Below are 20,216 nucleotides of genomic sequence, written 5' to 3' on the forward strand. Positions count from 1 at the left end.
TCTCCAAGCTATCCTAAGTGCATTGACTTTCCAAAGATTTTTGTAAGCCAGGAATGGTTTAATAACACAGAATAAAACAAAGGGCTTAAGTGAAGGCCAATTCCAAGCTTAGGGGGAAACTCTCCAAAACCTGATTTAAGCAATACAAGTCAGTTCCAACTGCAGAGAAACTGTGTTAGAGGAAAAAAAACAACCCAAAAAACAGAAATCCTCAGAAAGTGCTCAACTATTAATTTAGACATGAGCATCAAGGTCCAATATTTAGTCATCCACTGATGCTAACAGGTAAAAAGAAAACTGGAACTGGCTTAAGGATAGCCTGCTAAAAGAGAAGAAAAAAGTAGAATTGATGGTGGGTAGCCTATCCCTTTTCCAGGGGATCTTCCCGACCAAGGAATCAAACTGGGATTGATTGCAGGTGGATTCTTTACCACCTGAGCTTTCAGGGAAGTGAACTGATGGCAATATTCTTGAGATCAAATCTTCTTTATAATGAACACTTTACTGTCACTGAAGAAAAAGCAGAGTACCTCAAACTGTAACTTCTGCCATATTAAAAAACTTTTATAAAATTATCATACTCTATAATTTAAACAAATTTAGATAGTAGTTACAGCACCACTGTATTATAGAAGCAATGTCATCACCACTATCAATGGATGGTGCAAAAATTCTTGTTTCAATGTTCTAAGTTAATCCAAGAATATTTTTTAAAATAGTAAATTTAGACATACAATTTAGACTAGCAACTTTCAAAAGTATTTTCTTTGAATACTGTATACCATTTTTCAAAATAATACAATAAAAGCCCTTCATATCATTAGTGTCAAACTTTTACCAAATTAGAAAAAAGAACAGGGTTTTACTATATCACATAGCCTTTATACATTACCCAATCTTTTTAATATTAGAAAACATGTGTTTTATTTGTAAGCACATGCTAAGTAACACATAATTTAAGAAGCCCTCAAATTTAAAATAAATGATTTTGATGTTCCTCAAAACTCTACTGTTTTTAAAGGGAAAATTCACATTTTTTTTTCCTCTATGCAGGTTACCAATGTAAGATAAAACACTGGAAATTGAAATCCATTTTTTTATATTTTGGAATACAGAGATAGGAAATACCTACAGATCTATTAAAAAAGATGTGACATAACTATAGCATGAGGATATTACTGTTTTATGTTTAAATCTTCAACCCACTGTTCTGAAAGACCAGTGTGAGTTTGTAAGACGAATAAAGAAAAGATGTTTCCTCAGAGCAAAAACAAAAGGAAACAAAACAAAACCCAGCATGGTATTCCATATGGCTAATCTTCCTTCAGATTTCTAGTGTTTTCTGAGAGCAAAGATGATTAAAAAGCTCAGCTTTTGATTCCTCTGTATGTCTCAAATACTCAAAATAAATTTTCAAAATGTTAGTAATTTGAGAGTTAGAGTTTAGAGGGTGCAGGAACCACATTTCTTTACCCCCCTGTGCTCAGCTCAGGGAGGGCACATTACCTAATATATCAAAAGATCCTAGCTCAAAATCATGGATCAGTAGTTTTACTTAGGCAGAAAAATGTAGGACTCTGCATGATTTAATTGATGATATCAGTTCTACATTTCACCTAAATACAGGGGAAAATTTTAAAAAGATCTGAATGATGTAAAAAGAAACTGAAAATAAGCAAGTTTCTTAGCTCAAGAAACTGTTTTCATGAAAAAAATTCTAAATTTTTTCCTTCTGAGCTAAAATACACATCAGTTCTTAATAACAATGTACTTGAGCATTTATTCTATAGGTAACTTACCTTTGATTACACTGATCATTCTGCCAAAGTGGTTTTAGTTCTCCTATTCTCAAAAGATAAAGTATACAAAATCAAGGAGCTACAGTTACATATTTTATTACTGTTTAACAAAAAAACACAAAATTCATCCTTTACTATCTATAAGATATTTCAGTTACAAGACTGGATACACTTTTAAAAAGGTTTTTCTATCTTAAATCTAACAAGTTCAATTCATTTCATGGAGGGCTGCTGTTTAAGCAATACCAAATTTCAGAAATGACACTGCTTGCTCCTTTGGGTCTACAAACCCGAAACACTAGACTATAAGAAGGTTGATACAGACAATTCTCTAATCCTATAAAAGGAAAATTCATTTTAGACATTTCTTTAAAAAGAATAAATAATACAAGCTAATGTAAACCATGACTTTAAAGCAATGTGCTATGTATACACAGAAATCGTCTCTTTCATAGCACAGTACAAAAGACTGCACGGAATCCATTTTTCTTTTTTGAACAATCTTCCTTCTTTGTTTACTTCTTTATATTTTGCTTCTTTAAAAAAATGTTCTTTTTCCAATTACAGAGAGGAAATAAAAAGAAATGCAACTCTTTTATGTAAAGTAAATCCATCTGGATGTTTGCTGCATCCCATACTATAAACCTGTGATCCCCAACCAGAATGAGTTATAGTAAAGCTGCAGGCAAAATTGTCTCCATATACCACAATCCATTATCCCTGTCAAGTTAATGTTCCATGTTGAGCCATATGGCACGGGTACACATTCAACAAAGGAAATTCCTTAAACTTGTTATAATCAGCACTTGCAGTCATCCAAAAAACTGACATAAACAGCTTTATTGTGTTTAGTGCATTTCAGTTAATATCCATGACAAAAACAGGAAACAGTACAGGAAAAGGAGGAGGAATGTGGGAGACCAGAGTTATTAAAAAAAAGTGTACATTTTATAATTAGATTTTTTTTCCTAAGCAAGTGATTTTCAATTACAGTATGCTCCAACTCCTTGACCGTGATCCACTGGGCCATATTTAAGAAAAAACAAAATTTAATGACATCAATTTTCCATGGTATGAACAAACCTAAATCTTAGTCTTACAGTATCTGATTCATATAAAGCATCTTTGGCAAAATAATGAATGAGTTAAAATTTCATGTTTGTTTTCTTTCTGCAATTGTTTCATAATTGCTAAAATCTAACAGTGTCTCATTAAAAAAATAAGGCAATTTAAATAAAGTGTCTTTATATGCATTAAGTGTAGGTCACAGATGAATCAAGGGCTCCCGGAAGCCTTTAGTACCTGGCATAGCCCAGCACATCAAACTCCAGTCAAGGTATAAGTAGAGCAGAACTTCATTTCAGCCCCCGCAGTGACAACAATAAAACGCTGAGAAAACACACTATCAAATACTGAACTCAGCATCAATTTCTGTTAATTACAGCCTTGTCAGCAACGTGATTATTCAAACAACTCATGCAAATGTTAATGAGGCCTTATTTGCATATTTATTTTTTCCTTTGTTGAAATGTCATTGATTATTACATTCTACTATGATGAATGTGGCTGATGATGTGCTCTGATATGTAATTAGTCATTAGGTGGAATGAATAGATCAATTATGAAAAAGGACTAAGATTAAGAAATATCAAACAAGACCGCCCAATATAACCATAGAATCTTTTTTAAAAAGAATGTAATAAATAATTTCTTGACATTTAAACTGCAACATCAGTAGTTTTCAATAAATAAACCACTACTTTTGTGAGGTTAAATGAAGGCTTAAAAATACATCGGTACTTTGATAATCCAATTATGATCATAGAAACCATCTTTTTAAAAACTGCAAACCACCTCAAGTGGTATGTCAAAACAACAAACAGCAAAAAAGAGCAGATTTTGCTTTAGATTTGCACAAATTAGAAATATACAAAGTACACTTAAATCTAGTATGAAGGGTAGAGGTGAAAACAGGTCAAAGAGAAAGGAGTATAACATCCTAGAGAGAAGTGGTAGGAACCTGACAGAGAATGACTACCTTCATAAAAACAAGGCAAGCAAAAACATACTCCTTCAAATCCCAATTTGTTCTTAGAGGAAAAGGATTATTTAGCCTCTGAAACTGTTTGCTGTAACTATCCAGCCAGCACTTGCTATTCACAGATGAAAAAAAAAAAAAAAAAAAAAAACCACATTACTGCAGACCAGATGGGAACATTCCACATGACCAAACCAATCAATCACCTCGGTGGGGCGCAGGTGCAACACAGCCGTGTAGCAACACACCATTTCACAGTCTATCGGGCACAAACACATGGCCACCAATCAATGGCCCCCCGAGGACCTCGAAGGGGGCAGGCTCTCTGGAGTCTTACTGGTCCATGCCTGATGACTTCATAATCACACATCATTTCATTCACTAGAGGATACAAACTAGCATTCTAATAACCTTCTACTGAAAATGGTCATGTTGTGCATATTAATACAGTGCTGTTTGGAGTGAAGCAACTGACTTTACACGGCAGGCTAGGCAAGGCATGCAGGGCTGAAACAACCTGAAGCTAGAAACTTCTTCCTATTAGAAGATGGCTGATCTGTTCAGACAGATCAATGGCAACATGATCCATTCTCTCACATCAAAGTTGGCGTGTAAGTCTCCTATCTTACACAAAGCAACTGTTAAACAATAGTAAGCCTGAAAGAGATAAAGGAGAATGAAAATAAAAAAGGAAGTTGCTAATCTTGTATGAAGGATAAAAAGGCATTCCATCTTTCTAAACTAACCTAACTAAAACTGAAATGCAAATAAAAATTAGGTGACCATGAATAAAACTTACATATATTTCATTGGCTTTATTTTTCTCATGTTTTCCCAGGGCTTGAGGGGTGTCACTGTACAGTGCATAATTATAGGAGAAGATAAATAGAACAATTTCCAGAAAACACTGCTAGAATGCCACCAAGGCACAGTGCCATGCTCTGTTAGGTAGCATTCACAGAGCTCCTGTTGGCTCATTTTTCAGAGAGGCTGTAGGCTAGGATATCCTTGAAAACTGAGTATTGTGCATAACTGATTAACCACATACCATGCAGACAGGATCTAATTTAAAAAAAAAAAAAGGAAAAATATGTTTTGTTATAAAAAGGAAATCAGTCAACTCAAATCCTTATTGGAACAAGGCTGGGTGTAAATCTGTTTTTAAAAAGCAGCTTTATTTGATAATTCACTGGGCAGCTGGGGACCTTATAGATCCTTACATCCCATTAGGAACATCAATCACTAGAGCCAGGGTTCACACGGAAACCAGTGCAAGGCAACTCAGAGAGTCTAAACTGACCTCTGATAACACTAAAAGTTGGTTTGGGTAATTAATTTTTGATGCTAATATTATCATTTTGTCTCTCATAAAAAAACATATAGAAGACTACATTTCATACTTGGATTCTGGATACATGGGTGTTTACTTACTTACAAACTTGAGTATCATGCTTTGCCCACATGAGGCTAAAAATGATTATATCTTCTACAGTCTAAAAGAATGAATACACATTTTACAAAAATACACTTACTAGAACAGAGGTCAGTTCCTTTGGGAAATAAATCTCGTGATTAGTCAAAGGAATTATTATATTACTCCACAGAGGTAACTGGCAAGATAATCTCACTGATAGCTTATCACATACAATTCACTTTAGAAAGCAAGTCTGACTTCCTTCTAAATGAAGATATCTTAGACTAGAACAAGACACAAGATTCAAGTCAGAGACTAGAATTCTAGTTCAAATTCTTACTAATTAGTTGTGTAGTTTACATCAGGTCAGATAACGGCAGTTACTTCCATTTACTAATTTGAAGATTGGCTAGATTACAGAGGACCTTGAAATTTCTCCTAATAGTATGACTCCCTTTGTGGCCTGACAAAGTCTCTACCTAGCAGTTTTCAGGGTACCAGGAAAAAGATGAACAGAGATCAGGTGTCCTAGTTCCCCAAATCTAGCAGATAAGCCCAATAAAGCATGCTCATTGTTTAAATGAACAAGTAGTCATTTTAAATGGATGATGTGAAGTCACTCTTATGAAAATACAAAAGACAATTATTCCTTTGGCTTATAGAAGTATGAATAAAAATAATCAATATTGAATTGAAGTTATCTTGTTCCCTAACAGAATAACAATGTCAAAACTGTTATTTTGATGATCATGATATATAGGAAAAAACCCACAAAGGTAAGAGTGGTGACATCTCAGCAAATGAGGAGGGACTGAATGGCATTCAAAGTTGCTGCCACCAGACATACCTTGGGTGGCCAAGAAAACACATTTTCTCTCCTTCTTGATTCCAAAGTTCAATCCTAAATGAAAGCACCTATGTTTGAACCTTTCCCCCTAACTCAGGAAACATATTACTAAAAACATTCCTAAAAATGCTTTGAAAAGCAAAGCAGCAAGCTGCACTTTCACTAACTACTATGAATACAAAGCTGTATTTAAAGGCATTAAAGAAAAAGGTTCAGAGAGCAGCTTTGGAATCAGACAGTATTTGGTTTAAATGCCAGTTCCATGACTTATTAATTTTGTGACTTTTGGATGAATTACCTAAACTCGCTAAACCTCAATTTCTTGATCTGAAAAAGATGACTAATAATATAGAGGCAATACCTACACCTTAGAGGTCGTTGTGAAAATTTAATGAGTTAATGCAGGTAATGTTTATCAGCAACAAGCTTAACACAGAGCAAGCAGTCTGTTTTTCTGCTACTACTTAATAACTAATAATAAAAAAAACCAACCAGAAAATATCAATATCAGGAAAAAGTTAATCTCTTTAATGGTCTAGTCTTAATTCATAAACAGTAGTGATCTAAATTCTGTTTGTTTAAAAGATAATAATTCATAAGAAAATGGAAGGCTCCCTTATGATAACCATTAACTGCAAATACTGATCAATATATTTCTCAACTGGCCCTTAATAATACATCCTAGAGAACCTGAATCAAGAAAATCTACCCCAAAGAGTAAAGGTTTATGCTGCTGTCTAGAAATATATCTCCCCTTTCTCTAGATTTGTGCAAAATTTTTTTAAAATTTTAAAAAAAGAACATCTTTTGCATACAACTGATTGATGTTTCTTTAGAGTCCACAAAAAACCAAAATGGTCAATAAAATGTCAGCTGTCCTGCTTACTGTAAGCTACATTTAAAAACAAGCTAGCTTTAAGGTGGCACCATCATTCAGAATGGCTTCCCAGGCAGCACAGTGGTGGAGAGTCCTCCTGCCAGTGCAGGAGGCACAAGAGACAAAGGTTTGCTCCCCGGGTCAGGAAGATTCCTTGGAATAGTAAATGGCAACCTGCTCCAGCATTCTTGCCTGGAAAATTCCACTGACAGCCTGGCAGGCCAGAGTCCATGGGGTCACAAAGAGTCAGACACGACTGAGCGCTGCACAGCACATCATCTGGAAACCAGAGCTCCTCAACTGTTTTAGCTGAAATATCACTTGGTGGTCACACATCCACATTCTTGCAAAATTGAGCCTTTCATCTACTAGAGGCATTTTATACTAGAGAGGCGAAAGTGTATGAGTCTTGTATTTCTTGACTTCTATTATCTTGTATTTACTGATCCAAAGAACTTAATTGAGCAGTCAATTAAATTCCTTGAAAAGTTTAAAAATCAACTACATTTGTTTTTATAGCAAAGATGTAAAGTACAATATCATGTAACTAAGTTTGCTGACTCATAGTAGTCATCTCATAGTCCAGGAGGTTTTTCAGCAAAGGCAAAAAGGAGAAACTTGCAAGGAATACATGAATCTACTAGGACTCAATGTTAGATTTGAAACTAGCATTTGCCAAGTAAGTATCAAATGAACTCGGGAGGATTACTTGATCTTGTGGCTCGATCAGTCACATGCTTGATCTTTTTCCCTGTCTCCCCCCTTCTCTAAGCCCCAGTTTCTTCATCTGTGGAATTGGAGATAAAATGGGAAAAAAGAAATGAACATTTAATAAATGTCTTTTAAGGATCAAACCCTGTGATGGACATTAGATACATCCTTCCATTACATCATCCTTAAGGACAGAACAAGGCCAGAATTACTACCTCCATTTCAGAGATTAAACTATGGAATCTGAAACACATCTCTCCAAAGAAGATATACAAGTAGCCATGAAGCACAAGAAATGATGCTTAATATTATGAGTCATTAGAGAAACGAAAATCAAAACCTCAGTGAGGTTTCCTCACCCACAAGGGTGGCTATAAAGTAAAAGGACAGATTAATGTGAAGAAATTGAAATTCTCATAAATTGCTAGTCAGACTGTAAAATGGTGCAGAGTCACTTCAGAAAATAGTCTGGCAGTTCACCAAATGGTTAAACATAGAGCTGTATTACTCAGCAATTCTACCCCTACGTATAAACTTAAGAAAACTGAAAACATGTCCATACAAAAACCTGTATACCAATGTTCACAGCAATATTATTCACAGTAGCAAGAGTAGAAACAATTCAACTATCAAGTGATGAATGGATAAATAAATGTGGTACATCCATCCAATGGAATATTATTCAGCATAAAAAGAGATGAAATACTGACACATGCTAAACATAGATGAATCTTGAAAATATACTAATTGAAAAAAGAAGTCCAAAGACCACATATTGGATGATTCTATTTATATACAATGTCCACAACGGACAAATCCATACTGACAGAAAGTAGATGGGTGGTTGCTAGGGGGCAGGTTGAGGGGAGAATGAGAAATGACTTCTAATAGGTACTGGGTTTCTTCAAGGAGTGATAAAAATGCTCTAAATTAGTGGTGATGGATGTACAACTCTAAGAATACACTAAAAAACATTAAACTGTATACTTTAAAAGAGTGAATTTTATAGTATCTGGATACTATCTCAACAAAGCTGTTATTAAACTCACTGAGTATCAAAGACTTAAAAATAACAACAAAAGCACTTCCAAGGGCTATGAATATTAAATGAACTAATAAGTTAAAGCACTCTGCATGATGTCTCAGACACACTGAAGGTTCTTAATGAAACATGACCTCCTTTTTGTCAAATGCAGAAACAATAGAAGTTAAATATGATTTTGATTTTAACCTGATAGCTTAATGAAGCTACTCAACTCTTGTCATCTGACAAGCACAGAAGGAGCAAAAATACATGTTTACCGGTATACAGTTACAGTCAAGAAAATTAGATTATACATATCTATCATTAGTTTGAAAGAAAAAGGACTTATTTACTGGCCTACATCTGAAGCTAAACTAAATATAATGACAATCTACTGCAGACAACCTAATTAGTTATATACAACTGTAAAGAATCCCTCCAAAGTCTACCAGCAATCGTCTCGTGAACAATGAAGCTATAACCACGAACATCAAATCAATTTATCAGAATTAGATATTCTAATATTCAGGAAAATACTTATTTTTTAAATCTCTAAACAAACAAAAATTGGTGTTTCAGATGGCTCTTCTGAGTAATGGCAATAGTGATCAAAACAGTACAACAGGCAGGTTCTTATAAGCCTATTCATTTATCACCCTTGGTGACAGTGAAGAATAAACAGGGGGCCTCTCCCTGTGGGGCACCTCCAGGAGGAGTCCTCTGTATTTACTCTTATACCTTCACTGGGGGACCACAGAACTATTTTATTACTGATTAGTCTAGTCTCACATTCATTCAATCAGCATTTCACAAATACTTCTCAAACTTGGTAGGAGTTCCCTACTTTGTTTACATCAGTGTGGGAAACCTGTGAAGAGAGCCCAAAACCTAAGTGAACCAAAAATTTCTATAGTGATTCACAATTTTTAAAGCTCATATTTCATTTATAGTTATTATAAAGCATTTGCCACATTCTCTGTAATACAATATATCCTCGAAGTTTGTCTCATACATAATAGTTTGTCCCCCAACCCCCTATTTTATAATGTCCCTCCCCATTTCTCTTCCCCACTGGTAACCACTAGTCTGTTCTCTATTGTGACTCTATTTCTTTTTTATTATGGTCATTATAATTTGTTCAGTACACACCTATGGGCCAGATGTTATAAAAAGTGTTTACATTGATCCTTTCATTCATTACTTACAGCGGTGCTATTTTATGAGTAAAGGAACAAACTTGAGAAGTCTATCTAGCAAACCTGCCTGAACAAAGAAGTTTTTAGATTCCACACATAAGTTATATCATACAGTATTTATCTTTCTCTGACTTATTTCAACTGACGTAATATCCTCCAAGTCCATCCAAGTATGCTATTCTTTTTTATGGCTGATTAGTATTCCCGTGAGATATATACATATCAGTTCAGTTGCTGAGTTGTGTCCGACTCTTTGAGACCCCATAAACCGCAGCACACCAGGCCTCCCTGTCCATCACCAACTCTTGGAGTCCATCAATTCTTTGGCACTCAGATTTCTTTATAGTTCAACTCTCACATCCATACATGACTACTGGAAAAACCATAGCCTTGACTAGACAGATCTTATTGACAAAGTAATGTCTCTGCTTTTTAATATGCTGTCTAGGTTGGTCAAAACTTTCCTTTCAAGGAGTAAGTGTCTTTTAATTTCATGGCTACAATCACCATCTGCAGTGATTCTGGAACCCAGAAAAATAAAGTCAGCCTGTTTCCACTGTTACCCCATCTGTTTGCCAAAAAGTGATGGGACCGGATGCCATGATCTTTGTTTCCTGAATGCTGAGTTTTAAGCCAACTTTTTCACTCTTCTCTTTCACTTGCATCAAGAGGCTCTTTAGTTCCTCTTCACTTTCTGCCATAAGGGTGGTGTCATCTGCATATCTGAGGTTATACATATACATATCTATATATACACATACACACACATATCACAGCTTCTTTATCATTTCATCTGTTGACGGATACAGAAATTGCTTCTGTATCTTGGTAACTGTAAATAACCCTGCTATGAACATAAAGACAATCTACTGAATGGGAGAAAATATTTGCAAATGATAAGATAAATAAGAGGTTAATATCCAAGATACATAAACAGCTCATATAAGTCAACAACAAAGAAAAACCAAACAACCTGATTTAAAAATGGACAGAAGAACTGAAGAGACCTTTTCCCGAAGAGGATATGTAGATAGCCAACAGGCCCATGAAAAGATGGCTCAATATAATTAGGGAAACACAAATAAAAATCACAATGAGGTATCACTTCACACATGTCAAAAGGTGACCTGATACTTCATCAAAAAGAATACAAAAACTGTTGGTGAGGATGTGAAAAAAACGGAACTTACATACATTGTTGGTGGGAATGTAAACTGGTTACAGCCACTGCAGTAACAGTATGAAGGTTTCTCAAAAAACTAAAAATAAAACTACCACATGACCCAGCAATTCCACTCCCGGGTACATACCCACCCCCCAAAAAAAACCCCAAACCACCAAACACCAATTCTCTTCCTTTAAAAGGCAAACTCAAGAGTTAGAGAATCAGTAGAAATGTTAGTAGCAAATAAGAGATTGTCTACCTAATCAGAAGAAATGAAAAAAATCTTAAAAGGAATGAAAAGGAACCTCACCTTGGGATTCAAAGTTATTTAACTCTGTAACAATATCCCAAATAATTAATTTCAGGAAATTAAAAAAGATTTTTTAGCAGTCTCTAGCAGTGGTTTCAGTTTCAAAGTAAAGTTCATTATTAAAAATTATGCTAACTAAAAGACACTCCTTAGAAGAAAAGCTATGACAAACCTAGACAATGTATTAAAAAGCAAAGACATCACTTTGCCTACAAAGGTCTGTACAGTCAAAGCTATGGGTTTTTTTTAGTAGTCACGTACGGGTGTGAGACTTGAACTATAAAGAAGGCTGAGCGTTGAAGAACTGATGCTTTCAAACTGCGGTGCTGGAGAAGACTCTTGAGAGTCCCTTGGACTGCAAGGAGATGAAACCAGTCAATCCTAAACGAAATCAACCCTGAATATTCACTGGAAGGACTGATGCTGAAGCTGAAGCTCCAATACTTTGGCCACCTGATGCAAAAAGGAGACTCAGTGGAAAAGACCCTCATGCTGGGAAAGACTGAGGGCAGGAGAAGGGGTGACACAGGATGAGGCAGGTGGACAGCACCACCGACTCAATGGACAAGAGTATGAGCAAACTCTGGGAGATGGTGAAGGACAGGGAAGCCTGGCATGCTACAGTCCATGGGGTCACAAAGAATAGGACATGACTCAGTGATTGAATAATAACAACATGATAACTGTATACTTTACTACAAAAGCCTCTAGCTTTCATTCACTTAAGAAGTCCTTTCATTCATATTCAACCACTTCATTTATATAGCCAAAGCAATGTAAATCAAAGTAGCAAAGAAATAAAAGTCTAAATTTAACAGAAAAAAATGCACAGAAAGGCAGGTTTTAGCAAAGAGTTTCATCTTTCATATTATAAATGTGAATCATTTTTTAATATTAGTCATTATTTTAGTATTTAGCTTGTGCTTCATTTTCTCATCCACTCAACCTCACCTCCACAATAATTTTTCTTTCCATTAAATCATTTAAAAGAGTTATTCTTAGTAAGTCTGTCCTGCTTGATTTACACAATATAACATAACTATTGCTGTTCTTCACTTGGAAATTCTTCCCAAAAAACCCATTAGTAGACAGAATAAATCTCTCTAAAATCCCTAGTGTTTTCGTTTTTTTTCCCCTACAGATAATGAACACACATTCAAATTTTAAGCCTTGGTTTCACAAGGTTTAATTTATAAGGGGGTTTACTGACTATACATTTTCTGAAAACTGAACTTCAAATTTAATTTTATTTAAATGATACATTTCAATGACCCTAATGAAAATGAAATGGAAAGAAAATGATAAGGTGAACTGATAGGTTCTTTGGGTGGTTCTATCTGAAGCTGAGAAATTCTAGTGGCAGTATAACATTACGTTTTAAGAGTACAGACTCTGGCATCAGAGACAGCTGAATTCTACTTCTCAATTCATTTCCTCTTAGTTGCTGAGGCAGGTTTGCTGGTTGACTTCCAAGTTTGCTTTTTAACCCATGAAACAACGTTGCTGTAACTAACAAATGAAATGATTAATATAAACACTTCTCATAATGTCTGGCCCAGACGTATGCGATGAACAAATTGTAGTTGTTATATAACTATCATTATGAGAAGTACAGTCTTTTCCCCCCCCTTGGTTTTGACAAAAATGTAATAAAAGCTTTGTGATGGTGTTTCAGAAAAATCAAAAGGAATCCCTCTACTAAAATGGCTTGAAGTCTGATGAAGGGTACTTGAAACTAAATGGAAATTTCACATTTTCTTGAAGATGCCATGGAAAAGATAAAAATGAGGGAAAAATCAAGTAAAGGCTTTTTAAAGGAAGTGACATTTGACTCTTGCCTTGCAGGCGGATACAGAAGGGAATGGCTACCCACTTCAGCATTCTTGCCTGGAGAATTTCATGGTCAGAGGAGCCTGGTGGGCTACAGTCCGTAGGGTTTCAAAGAGTCGGACCAACTGAGTGACTAAAAATAAAACTGAAGCAAGTATAGTTTTCGGCAGAAGGAGACAGGAAGATAAGTACAAAAAATGAAAACATCTTAGAATGAATAACATACAGAAGACAAAAAAATGTTAACAAATTAAGAATATATGAATAAAACTATTTTATTCTGATTTCACACATGGACATACTGCATTCATCATAATGCAAATATACTGATGACAACCAAATTAGTTATCGACAATTCCACAAAATTTCACAGAATCCCTCACAAATCATTCCAGGAACAGAGGAGCTGTATCCATGAACATTTCCCTTTTAAAGAAAAACATTTTTCAAATGAATTTGGTAAGGTTTTTGGAAATGCTCTAATTTCAGAATAAAATGAATTCATATTGACTACAATTACCAGAAATGTGTTCTGTAAGTAGTGGCAAAGTCTGGCTTACCCATCAATGAAGTTAAGCTTCATTTCAAGTAACCTCATGAGTGGATCATCATTTATACATTCTCTGAACATCATTTCAGCTCTAGACCATGCCTTAAAGTATGCCACTTCTTCGAGTTTCAAAACTGTCCTTCATAAAAATTCCTGTTCCAGATTATTTTTCGGTATCAGTTCATTTGCAGAGCAGAGCTATCAGGCATCTTGAGTCCTCTGAACAAATAAGCCCTTTCAGTCTCTCATTAAAGAAACTACCTGTTTTTCTGGGCACTACCCTGACATCTCACTCAGGTAGCTCACATAGAGAGTCATCATTTAGCAAACACATTCGTAAGAAAAGGGTCACTCACAGCTGCCATGAGTAGGAATTAAGTTATGGTGGGGCCTACCAATTTAAATGTGACAGCATTATATTCTTCAAGAAGCTGGGAATTTAGTGGGAAAGATGGATATGCATGCAATCATAACAAGTCAAAACATACACAATTACAAGTCATGAGAATTCACCAATAGGCAGGAATCATTTTAACTACAGTTTAAAAGTAACTCAACAAACAAATACAGAGCATCTGCTATCATCTATCAGGTGTTGAAAAGAGCACGGGGCGGCGCAGGGAATGAAACAAGATATCCTACCCTCAAGAAACGTCCATCTAAAGCAAGTGCACACACAGGGAGCTCTAGTTAGTGCTCTGTGGTGGCCTATGTAGGGAAAGAATCTAAAAGAAGAGTGGATGTATATGTGTATGTAGTCGATTCACTTTTCTGTGCATCTGAACCTAACATAACATTGCAAATCAACCGTAGTCCAATAGAAATTTTTTTAAATGTCCAACTAGAAAGAAACATGAAGTGCGTGCACACAAGGGGCGAGCTTCAGTGTCTCCTGCCCAGGACGCCAAGCGCAGCGCGCAGGCACACCACGCTCACACTGGAAGTTCAGGCGAGACTTCTGAGAGACTAAAACAGGCGCCGAGAATTCCAGGAGGCCAGGCCATAACTGCTTCCCATGTCAGTGAGTATCCAAGAAACTAACACAGTATCTGACAAAGGGTAGAAACTCGGTAAGTTTTGAAATGAAGTGGTAGAATTATGAGAACAAGTATATGTATGAACTTCCACTTATCACATCACTGTACTTAACCCACCAAATTATATGTAATTATTTCATATTGTTAGGTTAATCATGTTTCCATTATGGCTTGCAATTGTAATTATCTTTTATTTTTTGCCTGGCTATTGATTATTAAAACTGATAAACATCTTTTATTGTGATTATGTAACTATTATTCACTTAATACCATTTTATCATGATTGGGCTACAGAAAATAATAGAATTCTGTATCATTAAAACATTTAAGAGAAAAACTTGTAATCACTTTTTAAAATCCAAAGGCATAACAGAATTATCTTGGAATTTTTTGAAAAATACAAATGCCCAGTTATTGCTACTCTTCTCCAAAGTTTCAGATGTGTTTCTCATGAGCTGCCATGAGAAAAACTAGAACATATGATCTTTCACTTTTATCAAATTTGTTTCACTTTCTCTACTTCATTTCAGTGATCCCATTTCATTTACTTCATGATTTTCAATTTCTCTCTTTTTTGTTGTTTATCTTTCTCAAGCATTTATTAAGTGTAGTAGAAAAGTTTGTGTATACATATATTAATGTACAATAAAATATATATTTTAGAAAATTTATGAATTTCTGCCTAGCTAAAAACATTTATGACATTTTGATTCCACTTGTTTGACTTAGTATTAATAGAACGCTAGATATCTAATTTATATTTGCTCAGAACTTTGATATATAGTTCCATGTATTTTGGCATCTAGTATTACTGCTAAAAGTCTAGAAAATTTATTATCTTAGTGATCTTAAAAAATTTTTGAACAAGGCTTGAAACTTCTAATCCAATTCTGAGACTATAAAGAAATACTATTTGTTAAAAAAAAAAAACAGGAAATTAACAAGCGATACAGTATTATTAACTAAAGTATATATTTTGTTCAAGTTTCACAGAAATTTATGCTAGTGTCCATTATTTGTTCTCATACCTTAATCAAAGTTCCACATTGTATTTAACTGCATTGAACAGCTTCAGCTGCATGCAACAAATTCCGGTAAATTCTCTGCTCATTTTAATAAGAAATATTATCTAAGTTTCCTTGTTTTAACTTCTTAGACACACCCATCATTTAAAAGTGGACATTTGATTTCCAAATATATATGGGATTTTGTTTAAAGTATCTTTAGTATTAATTTCTCATTTAAATGCTTTCTTCTCTGAAATCAACCTCTGTGTTTTCTTTTCAGTGTAATTTTATTGAGGCTTTTGATGGCTAAGTCAAAGATCTCTCCTGGTAAATGTCACACTGCACTTGAAAAAAGGGTTATTTTCAAGTATCTTTTGATATTGATTTCTAACCTAATTACACAGTGATAAGAGAACAGACTATGATTTCAATACCTCAAGATCATGAAATTTTTGCACCTTGTTTTATATCCCTGGATATGTTCCAGAATCTCCTAGCTTACCGTCTATGGGAACTTGAATAGAATTTGTATGCTACTGTTGTGTGAAAACTGTATAAATCTTAATTATGTTGAATTGGTTCACAGTGCTTTTCAGGTCTACTATATCCTTCTACTTCTCTGTATATTCATACTATCAATTTTTGAGAGTTTGATATTGAAACTCCAACTAAAATACTTAATTTATCTGCTTATAAAATAATATACAGTGGAACTATACACAACTTTGTTGTGTATATTCCAAGTCTCCTGTAAATGTGTTACCATACTTTCATAATTAAAAAAAAAAAAAAGAGAGGTGTGGAGTGCATTTTAGTTAGAAGAAGGAGTGTGAGAAAAAGCATGCAAACATGAAACTGTCTGAACTAAGCAGGTAACTATAAGCAAGTAAACAGTGTTAGGACCTAAGACTCAAGGGAAGAGGTGATTGGAAATAAAGAAGAGATATGTGAATGCCCCGGATTTCACTGACAATCTGAAACAGAAACCATGTTGGTGGTCAAAAAATGTCCAATGTGGTAATGTAAACAACTGACTTTATTCTACAAGAGATACAAAGCACTATGGAAAAGAAGAGGAAGAGATTAATTGCAATTTATTACTGCCAAAGGAACACATAATATTAAATTGATGCTAAATCAATGATATTGTAATCATTCTGCCCATTTCTTTATGAGTTACAATATTTCAAAATCAAAAGAATAAAGTGTCCATATAGAGTGAGGGCTGCTGGATAAAGTGGGAGGAAGAAAAGATAGTTTAGCTCTTGATTTTGTGTCCAAATAATACAAATAAGTAACAAATTATGCTAGCTGGTTTACAATTTTTTGAAAAAGTTGTCTCAAACATAACATAGTATAGAGTCCAGCATGCAGAAGATACTAAAAAAATTCTGCGAAGTTACACATGAAATAAATAGTTCCTCATTGACTGCAAATTCATGATTAACCCATCACAAGATAGAATAAACATATGAGTTATTCTGGAAAAGTGGTGGGTAGGTAATACAGTCAAACCTAGTTTAAAAAAAAAAGTAAAGAAAGGAAAAAATTGCTAGCTTTGAAAACCTGAAGAGTTTCTTTTAAGTGCATCTTATGGAAAATACAAAATATTTTCAGGTATCTATTATGTAAATACACAGATATGCAAGTTCCAGTTTTGGCTAAAGAAGCATTTAAAATGAATTTTAAGAATGATAACAACTTAAAAAACAGGATGATTTTGCACTAGTTAAGCAAGAGAAGAAAAACTGAAAAGGAAATAGAAAACAAAAATATGAAAATACATTGGCTGCTTGGCTATCTGCCTCACAAGGCTGTTGAGGCAGAATGACTAGTGATTTGATCCAGACAGGTGGGTCTGAGAAAGTAACACACACGTGAACAATACAACTACTCATTGAAATATCTAAAATTAAAGAATTTCTCCACAGATATGAAGTTCAGAATGTTTTTGACAACTGTTCTGTAAATTAAGGTAAATATCAGTCTAAAGCTGATCAAATTGGCTAGATGTCAAAGTACAATTGGGAAAAAAAAAAAGATACTTCAAAAGAACAGCACATATCCCAAATTCTAAAGCACCCACTAAAGGGAAGAGAGGCCCTTCATCTTTCTCAACTCAATATGATCGACTTTCCAGTCCAATCATACTCAAAGACTCAAGAGGCAGTGATTTTTTAACATGGGTTAACAGGGACAGGAGCCTGGTGGGCTGCCGTCTATGGGGTCACACAGAGTTGGACATGACTGACGTGACTTAGCAGCAGCAACAGGAGTAAGAGTTAATTTGCTCAGACAAAATTCTTTTCTAAGGAATCGCTGCCCTTCAGTTAGCTCTTTTATTTAACATTTACAAAGGTTGATATTGACGTTTACTGTATATCACTGCCAGGGGACCAAGTTGCATCTGTACTTAGAAATAACACAATGGAGATGAGGCGGAATCATAATCAACATTGAAGCTAGCCTTCCTCACACTGCCAAATACATCCTGGCCTGGCAGCCTCATCCTAAATACTGCAGAGCCAATTAAATTGATCACAGTACTGAATAAAAGATAACCCTGCTGCATTGAAAGAACTGATAGAACAAAGGTAGACAAAAATGATTCAATAAAAATGATCAACAACAAAACTATTTAATATGCCTTCCTGCTATTTTTCAGTGGACAGGTTCTGTAGTTGAACATGATCTTTTCACAAAATAAAACAATTTTTTTTAAGTATCTCTAAACTTTCCTAACTCTTCTGCAATCTATAAAACTGCTTTTGAAATTATACAACTATTTTAACAACAGTTCTCATATTAAGAGTTATAGGATCCAAATGGAAATAAAGCAACACTATCCAAACTTAGGGAAATGTTATTACAAATTTTAATTTATCAATAACAGAGAATGTTTACTAAATTTTATCAATGTACCAGGTACTATATTAAGCTCTTTGCACTGAGTACCACCCTTTAATTCTCAAACCAATTCCTCCATTTATAAATAAAGACTCAAAAAAAACCAGAGTCAGAAATTGAACCGATGTAGTCTAACATCAGACTTGCTGCAGGAAAGTAGCTCTTATCTACATAATGAAGTAGTTTTGTTCATTCAAAGCAGATTTAAAAATTATACTAAAGTGAGAGGTCTTTTTCTATCGAAGTCATTAATATCTAGTTATAGACACGATTTTTACTATAAAGAAATTAGTATGCGCTTTTTTTTTTGCCTGTCTCATATTTTATTGGGTTTCTGGGAAGCTGGAAGTTGAATTTCAACATAAAGCATGTTTTTCTACTTGTTCTGTTTTTCTTCATAAATAAAACATCATTAAAAGAATAAACTTACATATTTAGCAGTCTGATACTCAGGACCAAAAAATGATAACACATTCTCCGGCCAGTGGAAACTTTGAAATTTGGAAACTTAAATACTCAAATCAACTCACACTCAAAAAAAGGAGTCAATAAAAGTTATTAATAAATCCCTTTATCGTTCTGTCCCCAGATTTCTCAGTTACTCTATTACAACTAAACAAAATATAAAATGTGCCTCCCCACCATGAAATTATGTAGGAAAAAGTAAAATAAAGCTGCAGTAAAAATAAAATGAGAATAGTAATTCAGTTTAGTTCAGTTCAGTCGCTCAGTTGTGTCCAACTCTGTGACCCCATGAACCGCAGCACGCCAGGCCTCCCTGTCCATCACCAACTCCAGGAGTCCACCCAAACCCATATCCATTGAGTTGGTGATGCCATTAAACACTTCATCCTCTGTCGTCCCCTACTCCTCCTGCGCTCAATCTTTCTCAACACCAGGGTCTTTTCAAATGCGTCAGGTCTTCGCATCAGGTGGCCAAAGTATTAAGAGTTTCAGCTTCAACATCAGTCGTTCCAATGAACACCCAGGACTGATTTCCTTTCGGATGGACCAGTTGGATCTCCTTGCAGTCTAAGGGACTCTCAAGAGTCTTCTCCAACACCATATTTCAAAAGCATCAATTCTCCGGCACTCAGCTTTCCTTATAGTCCAATTCTCACATCCATACATGACCACTGGAAAAATCATAGCCTTGACTAGACGGACCTTTGTTGACAAAGTAATGTCTCTGCTTTTAAATTATGCTATCCAGGTTGGTCATAACTTTCCTTCCAAGGAGTAAGTGTCTTTTGATTTCATGGCTGCAGTCACCATCTGCAGTGATTTTGGAGCCTCCCAAAATAAAGTGAGCCACTGTTTCCCCATCTATTTGCCATGAAGTGATGGGACTGGATGCCATGATCTTAGTTTTCTGAATGCTGAGCTTTAAGCCAACTTTTTCACTCTTCTCTTTCACTTTCATCAACAGGCTTTTCAGTTTGTCTTCACTTTCTGTCATAAGTTTGGTGTCATCTGCATATCTGAGGTTATTGATATTTCTCCT

The 20,216-nt window shown here is 34.9% G+C and overlaps 1 protein-coding gene across 6 annotated transcripts in view; it reads right to left on the reverse strand.

Annotated features, from left to right (window-relative positions):
- Positions 1-20,216, reverse strand: part of TCF12 (transcription factor 12) — a 390,369-nt gene that overhangs the window by 160,350 nt on the left and 209,803 nt on the right. The gene's annotated exons all lie outside the window — the stretch shown is intronic.

This window comes from Odocoileus virginianus, chromosome 6 (genome assembly GCF_023699985.2).
Source record: "Odocoileus virginianus isolate 20LAN1187 ecotype Illinois chromosome 6, Ovbor_1.2, whole genome shotgun sequence".
Classification (NCBI taxonomy): domain Eukaryota; kingdom Metazoa; phylum Chordata; class Mammalia; order Artiodactyla; family Cervidae; genus Odocoileus; species Odocoileus virginianus.